Below are 11,641 nucleotides of genomic sequence, written 5' to 3'. Positions count from 1 at the left end.
ATAGTATGCAATTATGTTTATATTTACTTTCTCAATATACAATTAAAACCTTATTCCACACTTTCAACGAATTGGAAATAGTATGTTAGTATGGCTGCTGTCTTACAGCTTGCCTTTAGCAGGAATACAGCAAGACATTTTATGGGGAATACAAATCGTGCATCTGCATTTAGTAGACAGTGCGCTTCCCTACTTGTGCCTCTTAATTTTAGAATTACTTTGAGAATCCTTTTTATAATCTTTGTTTCTAACTTCTTCGTGCCATGAAGGATTTACTTTCACTTGACATATGAAGTAAATTTCATATTTCAGAAAAGGTGTCAAAACAGCCTTTCACTATAGTGAGTAATGATCAGAATTGATCTTTGACCTATGTATGTGAAAGAAAGAAGGAAAGAAAAAAGAAACAAATTGGGAGGTCTGTTCTCTAAAAAGAGCTTTGGCACTTCAAGTACTTGGAAAAAAAGGGAAAGGAAAGGAATTTAAAGAGTATACAATCCGTTGACATTCTGAGCTAGGAAACACAATCTGCAGTGTTTAAAAGTACCCATATCTCCAAACCAAAATTAAGTAGGGAAGAAATATTCCAGAAGACTTCTATCCAAAAGATAGGGAAAGGACATCTTCTGGAAGAACTGCTCCTGCTCCTTCTTAGCTAACTTTGAAAGGGGAGTGGAAGATAAACTTTCATGCTTGTTCAATTGTTCCTCAGTAAGGGAGAGGTAGTCAGAGATGAAAAATGGTGATAGTGCATTGCGGCGCAGGCGGAGTAACACTCGGACACAGAAGGTTTTTGGGTATAATGGGGTCACTTTATTAAATCAGATATCAATTAATTAATTAACCAATTAAACCACGTGACCTGCAGGGGTCATAAATCAAATGGGGGCGGAGTCAACTGTCACCAACCTCATCTGAGCAACTCTCGGGCGAAAGCTCCTTGCCTGGGCGTAGGGGAGTGGTAAAATTATGCCTGCCCCCTACCCCGTGCCACGCCCCCATGGCGTGTGGGATGGCTCGCCCCTGGTCTCTAGTAAGCCCCAGCCAGCGAGCCCCAGGAGCGACCCCCTCCCCCCATCCAAGCCGGTTGAGCCCTGTAATACGAGAAGGAGATCGCCCCTCACCTCACTAGAGGCGCCCCTAAAGGAGATCACACAGTTGCTGCTTACGCCCATTTCCGCCCCCTTTCGCCCCCCCCGTGACCTTGGGGGGGAAACTAGTTGGTGAGTACACCCCCTAACCACACTCCCATGCACAAAGTGGAGCAGGCGAAAAAAAAACAGCCACAGTTCAGCCAATCTACTGTGACTGCAAAAAATTCCTACTCGGCCCCCCAAGGAGCGACCCATGGTTGCAAAACAACTCCAAGCCATCTTGGAAGAAAGATGATCTAGAACAGAGCTGTCAAACCTGTGCCTGCGGGCCGAATATATCACGTGCTTGCCCCGCCCCTGCCGGGTTTAGCGAAAGGGGAATCCTGATACGTCATGTGACACCACTGTGATGCCATGACTTTGACATCCCTGATCTAGATCTCTTTTAATCCAATCCTAGATTGGACTACAGTCCCACAAGCTAAAAACTTGGAAAGCTGCAATTCCATCCTATCTAGCAGATCAAAGAAAGCTCTTATAATAACGAGCCTCCATACTCCCAGATCTGGACTTGTAGTTTAAGAGTGGTTCTTTATCTGTATGATCTTGTAAAGATGTTAGCCACATGCTGTGCTCTACTCTTATAGTACAGGTCAGGCAGCGGTTCCTACCTTTTGCTGCTATCAGAACGCTCCAGGAGACCAATAGCAGATGGGCCCGTCCTCACGTGAGATTCGGCTTCTGCGCATGCTCCAGAAGCCAAATCTCATGTGAGGACGCACACGCAAGTGAGATTCGGCAATTTTTTCCACGTGTGCAGAAGCAAAAAAATGCCAAAAATGGGAGAAATCTCACATGTGAGAGTGTCCTCGCATGAGATTTCGCTTCTGGCGCATGTGCAGAAGCCAAATCTCATTCAGGCACACATGTGCAAGCCTCAGGGGCGCAGAGATGCATGCACATCTCAATTTCCGCTAATGGATCACCGATCCTACACCTACCGGCTGCAACCCAGTACTGGTACAGGTGATTTAGAAAGCAAATTATTTCTTGCAAATTAAAGCTGGTCCCACTATATGACTTCCAGCATGCAACTTTCTATTTGATTTAGGTAATTAAAAGGTTTTCAAGCATATGTATTCTTTCATAACTGATTTTATTAACTTAAAGTTTAGGTTTTATTAAGTTTATATTGAGAAGCAGGATACCACAATTCGCTTCTTACTCTGCTGCAGAGCCCCAGACTACGACATCGAACATGCTAACAAATTATCCACATTACTAATGTGGGCAACCAACTGCCCATACCCCATTATCTTCCTTGGAGACCTCAATCTACCACACATCAACTGGTCCTTAAATGTTGACCTATCCAGATTCCTAAGAGGTCAGTAAGGGGCGAGTACAAGTGCACTAGAGTGCCTTCCGTCCCCTGTCCTATTGCTCTCCTATATCTCCTATACCTTTCTTCTAGTCCTATATTTCTTCTTCTATTCTTTCATTTATATGTTCTATTACTTTATCTTCTTTTCTATTATTTCTTAGATATATTTTACTATGAGTATCTCCTCTATAACCTTCATCATGTATTTTATTATGTATATATAGATATATACCCACTAAAACCCTCATTGTGTATTGGACTAACTAACTAACTAACTAACTAACTAACTAACTAACTAACTAACTAACTAACTAACTAACTAAATAAATAAATAAATAAATAAATAAATAAATAAAATTGTTGCATGGCATTTTTGGCTGAGTTCAACCAAACACAATGACAGAGTGTGTATGAACTCACCTAGGAAAACCGGTCTTGTGCATTTGTTTTGCTGCTAGTTTTCCCCAGAGCTCCTATGAGGATACCGCCTGCTCTTTCGATGTACCATTCTGTACCATGAGGAGAGGGCTTCTCTTTTCTCTTTTGTGTCCTCCAGAAACAGGTGGGGCTGACATTCCAGAAACCGTAGAGGTTTGACGAAATTGACAGAATGAAATATATCGGTTTAATGAAGATGGATTTCAAGACCTGGCTAGTATCAACGATTCAGCATACCTCTGGCAAAGTTATTTAGTGCCTAGGATTGCAATCTAGAAATGAAGAGTGACAAATCTGCCTTTAGAGATGGCGTGAAGCCCTTTCAGCAGGAGCATAAAGTCATAGGTTCTGACACCGGACTGATGTTTATTATTAAATTTAAATTTGGTATGTGTTAAATCACCTGATTTTAGGTTGCAATGAAGAACAAAGCAGTATGGTGTTCTTGTTTGTAGCTATATTCTGGAATATTTAATGTTTAATTATACTACATTATTATTTTATTGGTATTACTTCTTAGCTTTCTGATTAATACTGAAAAGTGGAACAGCAGGGTATCAATTTCTTAAATAGATACTGATAAAAAAGGAACTTTCCTAAAATAACATATGTTTTAGAACAATACAGAATTAACATGCAGTATGTCAGAAAGAAATCACATGGAATTCAGTAGACTTAATTCTCAATTAAAGAAAGCATAAGTTTGAAAATTCATGGGCTTAGATTCCAGCTATTGGTGTTTAATGAAAAGTGTCGGTATCATTGTTTCAGTTAAAAGCCTTTTTAAACTAAACAAAAAGAGTGGAAAAAGACCCACAAACTTGGCACAAATTTATCTTTCTCTCTATTTTTGGACTCAGTTTTGGAACTTTAAATATTTCCTTTTATGGTTGAAAAGGAACATAGTTTCCAATGGTGCAATTGTATAGTTAACACTGTTTTACTCTGCCAACATATATGTGTGTGATTTTAAACACCCAGTAAAAAAAAACTGAAAATGAGAACTATGCTATAAAATCTCACTCATTGTTCCACATATGGTGTGAACAGAGGGAATTAGTTTAGACAATCTGCAGCTAATGTCTGGGAAATATTACATTTAAAACTATATGTGTTGAAGGTCTCTGATGTTTAAATACATGTTCATATAAATATTATGAAAACCTCTGCTCCTTTCATGAAGTCAAATGAGATATAGTCTGCTTGTATCCATCTTTTCCAGCAGTGTTTTATCTCTCTGTAAGCGTTGGTGCACACCTACCCAACTATTTATTTGAGCAAATTTCATGTATCAAGGTGCATGCTGGACCTGAAAATACTTTTTAAAAAATAATCTTACTCGCTGGAGTTTTATATTCAACTTTAATTATCTCTTCTATGTTTTTAAGGTTCTAGCTGAAAGTTTTGTTGATTTTGAGATCTACACCATTAGATCCAAACTTTCCTATCATTACCTCTGAGAAAACCAGAGCTGTGGAACAAGGCTTAAAGTGAATCATTTTATGGCGAGAAGGGTGACCTATTAATTTAATAAATAAATACGGCTTCCACATGACTGTTAAGGACACTGGAACCCACGGGAAACACTATAATCAAATGACCATGGGATTACTGTCCTTGATTGGCCAGCGAACTCACATGAACTGAACCCCATCGACAATCTATGGTGCATTGCCAAGAGAAAGATGAGATACATGAGCCCGAACAATGCAGAAGAGCTGAAGGCCACTATTGAAGCATCCTGGTCTTCCATAACACCTCAGCAGTGCCACAGGCTGACAGCTTCCATGCCATGCTACATTGAAGCAGTAATGACTACAAAAAAGGGCCCAAACGAAGTACTGAGTGCATATGCATGCTTATACTTTTCAGAGGTCTGATATTGTTCTGTGTACAATCCTTTTTTAGTTGATTGCATGTAATATTCTAATTTTCTGAGATGGTGGATTTGGGGTTTTCATGAGCTGAACTCCATAATCACCAAAATTATGACAAACTACAGTTTGAACTCTCTTGCCTTGCATGTTATGAATATCTTTCATATATTAAGTTTCACCTTTTAAGTTACAGTACTGAAATAAATGAATGTTTGCACAATATTCTAATTTTTCAAGTTTCATCTGTATGCTAATTTGATAAAGAAAGTTATGTCAAAAAGCAAACAATTTTGTGGGGGAAAAAGAACATTTTAATTCATATTATAGTGAGATACTTAATTATTATCCATGAAAGCTTACTGCCATACTGCCTGAGAATTTTGGATGTTGTAATTCCAATGCATCTAGTGAAGTCAGGTTACAAAGAGCTTCCATTTAGAATTAAATAATCTGGTAATACCTTTCATTGTCCTTCCCTTCATTTTGTTTTGTTCTGATTATTTTTCTAATTGTGTAATCCACTTAAATTAGAGCAATCAATGTTGTGTTTTATTGTATGTCTTACCATGCATATCTTTAATTCTTGTTTTTATTTACATCTATTAAACATTCATTACAGGCTTTTCCTATAATAAACTTTGGAGGAAAACTAACATTGAGTACATTATTTTATGTACGCTGAGAGCATATGCACCAAGACAAATTCCTTGTGTGTCCAATCACACTTGGCCAATAAAATTCTATTCTATTCTATTCTATTCATTACATCTTATCTTTCTGTTTCTCAAAGGAATTCAGGATATGTATAATTTTCTGTCTCACAACCCTGGGAAGTAGGTTAGTCTGCATGAGAGCTTACCCCCTAGGTTTCATGGCTGTGTAGAGATTTGAACTAAATATGTTATACCTTAATTAAAATGCTAATTATTGAATTAAAACATGTTCTCCAATATTGAATGTACAGTTTTGTTTGTTGGAATCATGTCATATACTGTACATGGGAAATATCAGGTGCTTAAATTATTTCTAAACTATTAAGCTTTTGTAGAGTTTGCGTTCTCTTGTTGTGTGTTTCCTGCATCTGAATGGCAGGATATTGCATAAGTGATTTTTAAGAATAATAGACTACAAGAATTGGGTTCAGTATCTGCAAATGCCCATGGTAGCATATAAACTATTAGGCAGAATATAGTTGTTGGTACGATCCTGCGACTGAGTGATAGATATCCGAGTTTGGGTTTGGGTCCTGGAATATTGGATCGACTAGGCAAACTCAGGCCCTCAGCAATTGGCTGCCTTTACAGCCATTTACAGTGTTCCATTATCATATTTTAGAACAGATTTCCCAAAAATTGGCATTAACTTTGTTTTTAGAAAAATCACACTCATAAGTTCACAGATGCTAAATTCACTTAATGGCCGCTGTCAAAAAACTCTCATAAAATTGGGTCAAGATAAAGTCTAATTTTAAGACCATCACAAAGTACATCCATTATGGGCAGTCCCCTTTCTAGTCATAACTCAAACACTACCCACAAACCTTTTTCAAAATATTTGGAAACATATTTTAGATTTCTAGTGTTAGAACTGCCCATGTCTTTTTTATTCCTGAAAATGATTTTCAATAATATTGTTCACAGATGGAATACTTTCTGTGATTAAAATATTTTTATTCATTTGCAAACTTGATTACCAATCCTTTAGCTAGATGTAACTGGAGGATTAATGGAAGGTAGATAAATGACTGCTTGCTCTAAAACAAAATCAATATAGAAAAAATAAGGTCATTACTGACGTTTTTATTCCACACCTGCCAACCTACAATTCATTTGTGTGTGTTTGAAATGAATATCTTTTCTAAAATTAGCATTATAATACCAAAATACATGTTGATGCCTTATTTCTATTCCTGTGAAAGCCAACTTTCTTTTATTGGAAATAATTGTATGCAAACAAGCCTGGAATGAAAAGAGACATGAAAGAAAGAACTTTTGAAAACTTCTCATTTGGTGCCATCAGCTAAATATTTCAAAAGCAAACAGGAATGAACTAACTGTATTTTTGCAAGTTTGGTCTGAACATATGAAGAGGGCATTTAGATCTGGAATTCTATCAACTAACAGCTACTATACAGGGAGCATACTTTAAAATTGACCTGAGTAGTTCGTATACTGAATATTCAGTATTTTTTGTGGCTCTTGAAATTTGAAATAAGCTTAAAGGTAACAGCTGATAAAGTTATTGATCATTAAACAAAACTTCAACATTTCCAAAATAACATCATTTCCATTTACTTTCTATTTGATTTGTTTCAACCACTGCAGACCAACCTTAAAAAAAGAACTAAGGGCAAACTTCACGCAGATTCAAATTTAAGGATTCTTTTAGTAATCTTAGATTGTAAGGTCTACAGGTATTTTTATTGAAGCTCAATTTTTTTTCCTGTAAGAGACTTCTTAATGCAGATGCCTAGCTTTGGTCTCTTTATAATTTAATAACACACACCTTTTGGTTTATAATTACAGTATGTTGGTTATGTCCATATGTGAGAAATTAGAACTTGGATTATAGAACCTTACAGCAGTAGAAAACTGCTGAAATCTTTAAGTTTCCAGCTTAGGGAATAAAATGCATCTTGCAGAACCAGAAACAAACTACTGGAGAACAGGAATATTTTATATCATTTAATTGTGTTAAAATAATACTTGGGTAATTCCTATTTCCCAGCATAGTAATGCTTTTAATGAATACCAGGCACTGACAAGATATACAGTATCTTGGAAATTTAGATAGATAATTTTACATGGAGAGATAATCTTTTTAGGCAAAGGGTTCCAATCCCTTAATCATCTTGGTTGCTCTTTTTTGTACCTTCTCCAGAGTTTCAATGTCTTTTTTGAAGGTCACCACACTTCAAAAAAGACATTGAAACTCTGGAGAAGGTGCAAAAAAGAGCAACCAAGATGATTAAGGGATTGGAAACCAAGACTTACAAAGAGAGACTGAGGGAACTGGGCATGGATAGCCTAGAGAAAAGGAGGGCCAGAGCGGATATGATAGCAGTCTACAAGTATACGAGGGGATGTCACAGAGAGGAGGGGATCACTTTATTCTTCAGGGCACCAGAGGGTCGGACGAGGAACAACAGCTGGAAGCTGACCAAGGAGAGATTCAACATGGAGATAAGGAGGAACTTCCTGACGGTCAGAGCGATCAACCAATGGAACAACCTACCAGTGGACGTTGTGAACTCCAACACTCTGGACATTTTTAAGAGAAGATTGAACTGCCACTTGACTGGTGTACTATAGGGTTCCTGCTTGGGCAGGGGGTTGAACTCGATGGCCTTCATGGTCCCTTTCAACTCTAACAGTAAATAAATAAATAAATAAAAATCATGTTCACTTCCTGGGTGATTTCTTTGACATAATGAACTTCCATTTTAAACCTCATTTTTAAATCTTAATTATAAGACAATGGATGCTGGCATTATTTCTAACTTCTTGCGAGGTGTCAGCAATAACAGTCTGATGAAATCGAGTGGGGTAATTAAGTAGCATTAAATATGAGGAGAAGGGTAAGATAGGTTGCCACATTGCAACAATTACAAAGTCATTAAAACCCCTTTAAAGTAGTTTCCCTAAGAAGTACCAAATAAATATAAATGATGCTAAAATAGCACATGGAAGGAGATGATGAAGCTACAGCAGCATCATATTATTTGCACGGGACAAAAAGAAACCTAAAGCCACAATAACTGCATTATCATGTCGGCCAGGGTCTCCACTATTTTCCTGAATAACAAAAAATTGGCTATTCTGATGTTGGGATGATGGTGAGTTGCCCCAGAGTAAGGCTGTGTGTGTGATGGAGAGGACCAGTTTTCAGACTCCTTACTAGCTTGTATCTGCTTGTGTACGTAAACTTGTAACATGTTCTCTTGCTCTATCTGTTTGATTCTCCTGAAGCAGATGACTGGTCTAACACCTGGCAACTTCAAATATCAACCAACAAATGCTCTACCCTCCACATTGGCAAAAAGAATCCTAACCGCACATACGAACTGAATAAACAACCTCTCACTGCTAACCCACATTCTGTAAAAGACCTTGGAATACTAATATCGAATGACCTAAGTGCTAAAGCCCACTGCAACAATATCGCCAAAAAAGCCTCTAGAGCAGAGGTCCCCAACCTTTTTAGCACCAGGGACCGGCTTTAAGTTAGACGAGTTTTCCACGGCCCGGTGGGGGGGGGGGCTTTGGTCATATGGGGGTGGGGTTATGGAGGGGTGGAGCTTAGTGACGCAGCCCTCCACACTTCTCCACAGGGCGGGGAGAATCAGGAGGCTCCTTTGGCGGCTGGGGGCTGCCTGGCTTTGTGATTTTGGCTGGGGGGGGGAGTTAGGAAGGTCCTACTTCTCCCCCCCCCAGCCAAAAATTCAAAGCCTATCTGCTGGATACGGGCGATGAGTGGGACAGAGCGGCGCGGAAGCCTCTTGCAGCAGCTGCCACAGCCACCGGCTTCGGCGCCGTTCGTCCCGCCCATCGCCCATATCCAGCAGAAGGTGCTGCCCGAGTGCTCTTGGCCGGCGGGATTTAAAGTGCTGGGGTGGGGGGTGTCCCAGCGGGAGGCGAAGCACTGGGGTGGGGGGGCTGTCAGGACACCCCCACCCCAGCACTTTGAATCCCGCCGGCCAAGAGCACTCGGCCAGCAGCTTCTGCTGGATACGGGCGATGGGCGGGACGAACGGCGCCGAAGCCGGTGGCTGTGGCAGCTGCTGCAAGAGGCTTCCGCGCCGCTCTGTCCCACTCATCGCCCGCATCCAGCAGATAGGCTTTGAATTTTTGGCTGGGGGGGGGGAGAAGTAGGACCTTCCTAACTCCCCCCCCAGCCAAAATCACAAAGCCAGGCAGCCCCCAGCCGCCAAAGGAGCCTCCTGATTCTCCCCGCCCTGTGGAGAAGTGTGGAGGGCTGCGTCACCGCCCGACGCCCCACCCCGTCCTGCATAATGTTCTCTGCCGGGAGGGCAGCGCCGCCGCGGACCGGCTGAAAACCCCCAACGGCCCGGTCCCGGTCCGCGGACCGGCGGTTGGGGACCTCTGCTCTAGAGTTGTTAACCTGATCCTACGCAGCTTCTGCTCAGGCAATCTCACTCTACTCACAAGAGCCTACAAAACTTTTGCCAGACCCATCTTAGACTACTGCTCATCAATCTGGAACCCATACCACATCTCAGACATCAACACCCTTGAAAATGTCCAAAGATATTTCACCAGAAGAGCTCTTCACTCCTCCACTTGAAACAGAATATCCTACGAAAATAGACTTACAATCCTAGGCCTAGAAAGCGTAGAACTACGGCGTCTAAAACATGATTTGAGTATTGCCCACAAGATCATATGCTGCAATGTCCTACCAGTCAATGACTACTTCAGCTTAAACCGCAACAACACAAGAGCACGCAACAAATTCAAACTCAATACGAACCGCGCCAAACTTGACTGTAAAAAATATGATTTCAACAATCGAGTTATCGAAGCGTGGAACTCATTACCGGACTCAATTGTGTCAACCCCTAACCCCCAACATTTCTCCCTTAGACTCTCCACGATTGACCTCTCCAGATTCCTAAGAGGCCAGTAAGGGGCGTAAATAAGTGCACTGGAGTGCCTTTCGTCCCCTGTCCAATTGTCTTTCCTTTCTTTCACCTATCTTATATATTCTCTTCCTATCATATATCCTCTCCTCTAAGTCCACTTTCACCCCTTTTTATATTATCACATGTCTATTTTCTTCCTATGTACTTGTGTACTGGACAAATGAATAAATAAAAAATAAAATAAATAAAAGGCGTGGAGATTTCAGCCATAGAGGGCCTGGAAGAATTCAGCACCTTGAATTGCACCTGGGAGCCAATCAAGTGCAATCCTATGGTTTCAGAATCACCTTGTTGTACTGGCTTCCCCTATCAGCAAGGAGGCAGCTGTGTTTACCAGTAAGTATCTTCATATTTGGGAAATAATAAAGACACAATCCATACAGTCAATACTTCCTGCTTTGGGAAAAAAAGATGCAACTGACAACCAGCTAGTTTGATTTGTTGGCAAACAGCACCAAGTCAAATGGGTGCAATTATTTTTCTCATTTTAGCTTTTGTTCCTCATCAAACCTAGGAATATATCATTTCCAATATCCCTCTTTTTTTTACAAAGAACTGGCCAGCTATATGTTCTATCTTCCTTGACAGAGGAACCCTTGCAGCTATGATTCAACATAAGCCAGCTGGACCTTTTGTAGTACAGTGGTACTTCTACCTAAGAACGCCTCTAGTTAAGAACTTTTCTAGATAAGATTTTTTGCCTCTTCTTAAGAACCATTTTCTACTTAAGAACCCAAGCCCGGAAAAATTTCCCAGGAAATTTGAGAGCGGCACAAAGGCCCGGCCAGTTTCCTGCCATTCGCCCTGGGTTTCTCTCTCTGGCACAGTGTATGGGAGGCAGCCTGGCACCAGGTGTCCTCCTCCTCCTCGTTGCCTCAGAGTCCCTCTTTTTTTTTTTTAGCCTTAAAGTTTTGGATTTTTTTGATTCCCCTCAACTCACCTGCTTCTTTCTGCAGCGACTGTCCTCCTCCTTTTCTTCTTCCTCCTCCTCCCCACACCCAAATTCCAAGCTTTTATTTCTTTCCTAATGGGTTTGCACGCATTATTTGCTTTTACATTGATTCCTATGGCAAAAATTGCTTTTATTTACAAACTTTTCTACTTAAGAACCTTAGTCATGGAATGAATTAAGTTCTTAAGTAGAAGTACCACTGTATTTCATATAATTCATTATTCTCTATTATGT

The sequence above is a fragment of the Erythrolamprus reginae genome, chromosome 3, assembly GCF_031021105.1.
Source record: "Erythrolamprus reginae isolate rEryReg1 chromosome 3, rEryReg1.hap1, whole genome shotgun sequence".
NCBI lineage: Eukaryota > Metazoa > Chordata > Lepidosauria > Squamata > Dipsadidae > Erythrolamprus > Erythrolamprus reginae.
The sequence above is the reverse complement of the archived record's forward strand: the minus strand, read 5'-3'. Positions refer to the sequence as shown.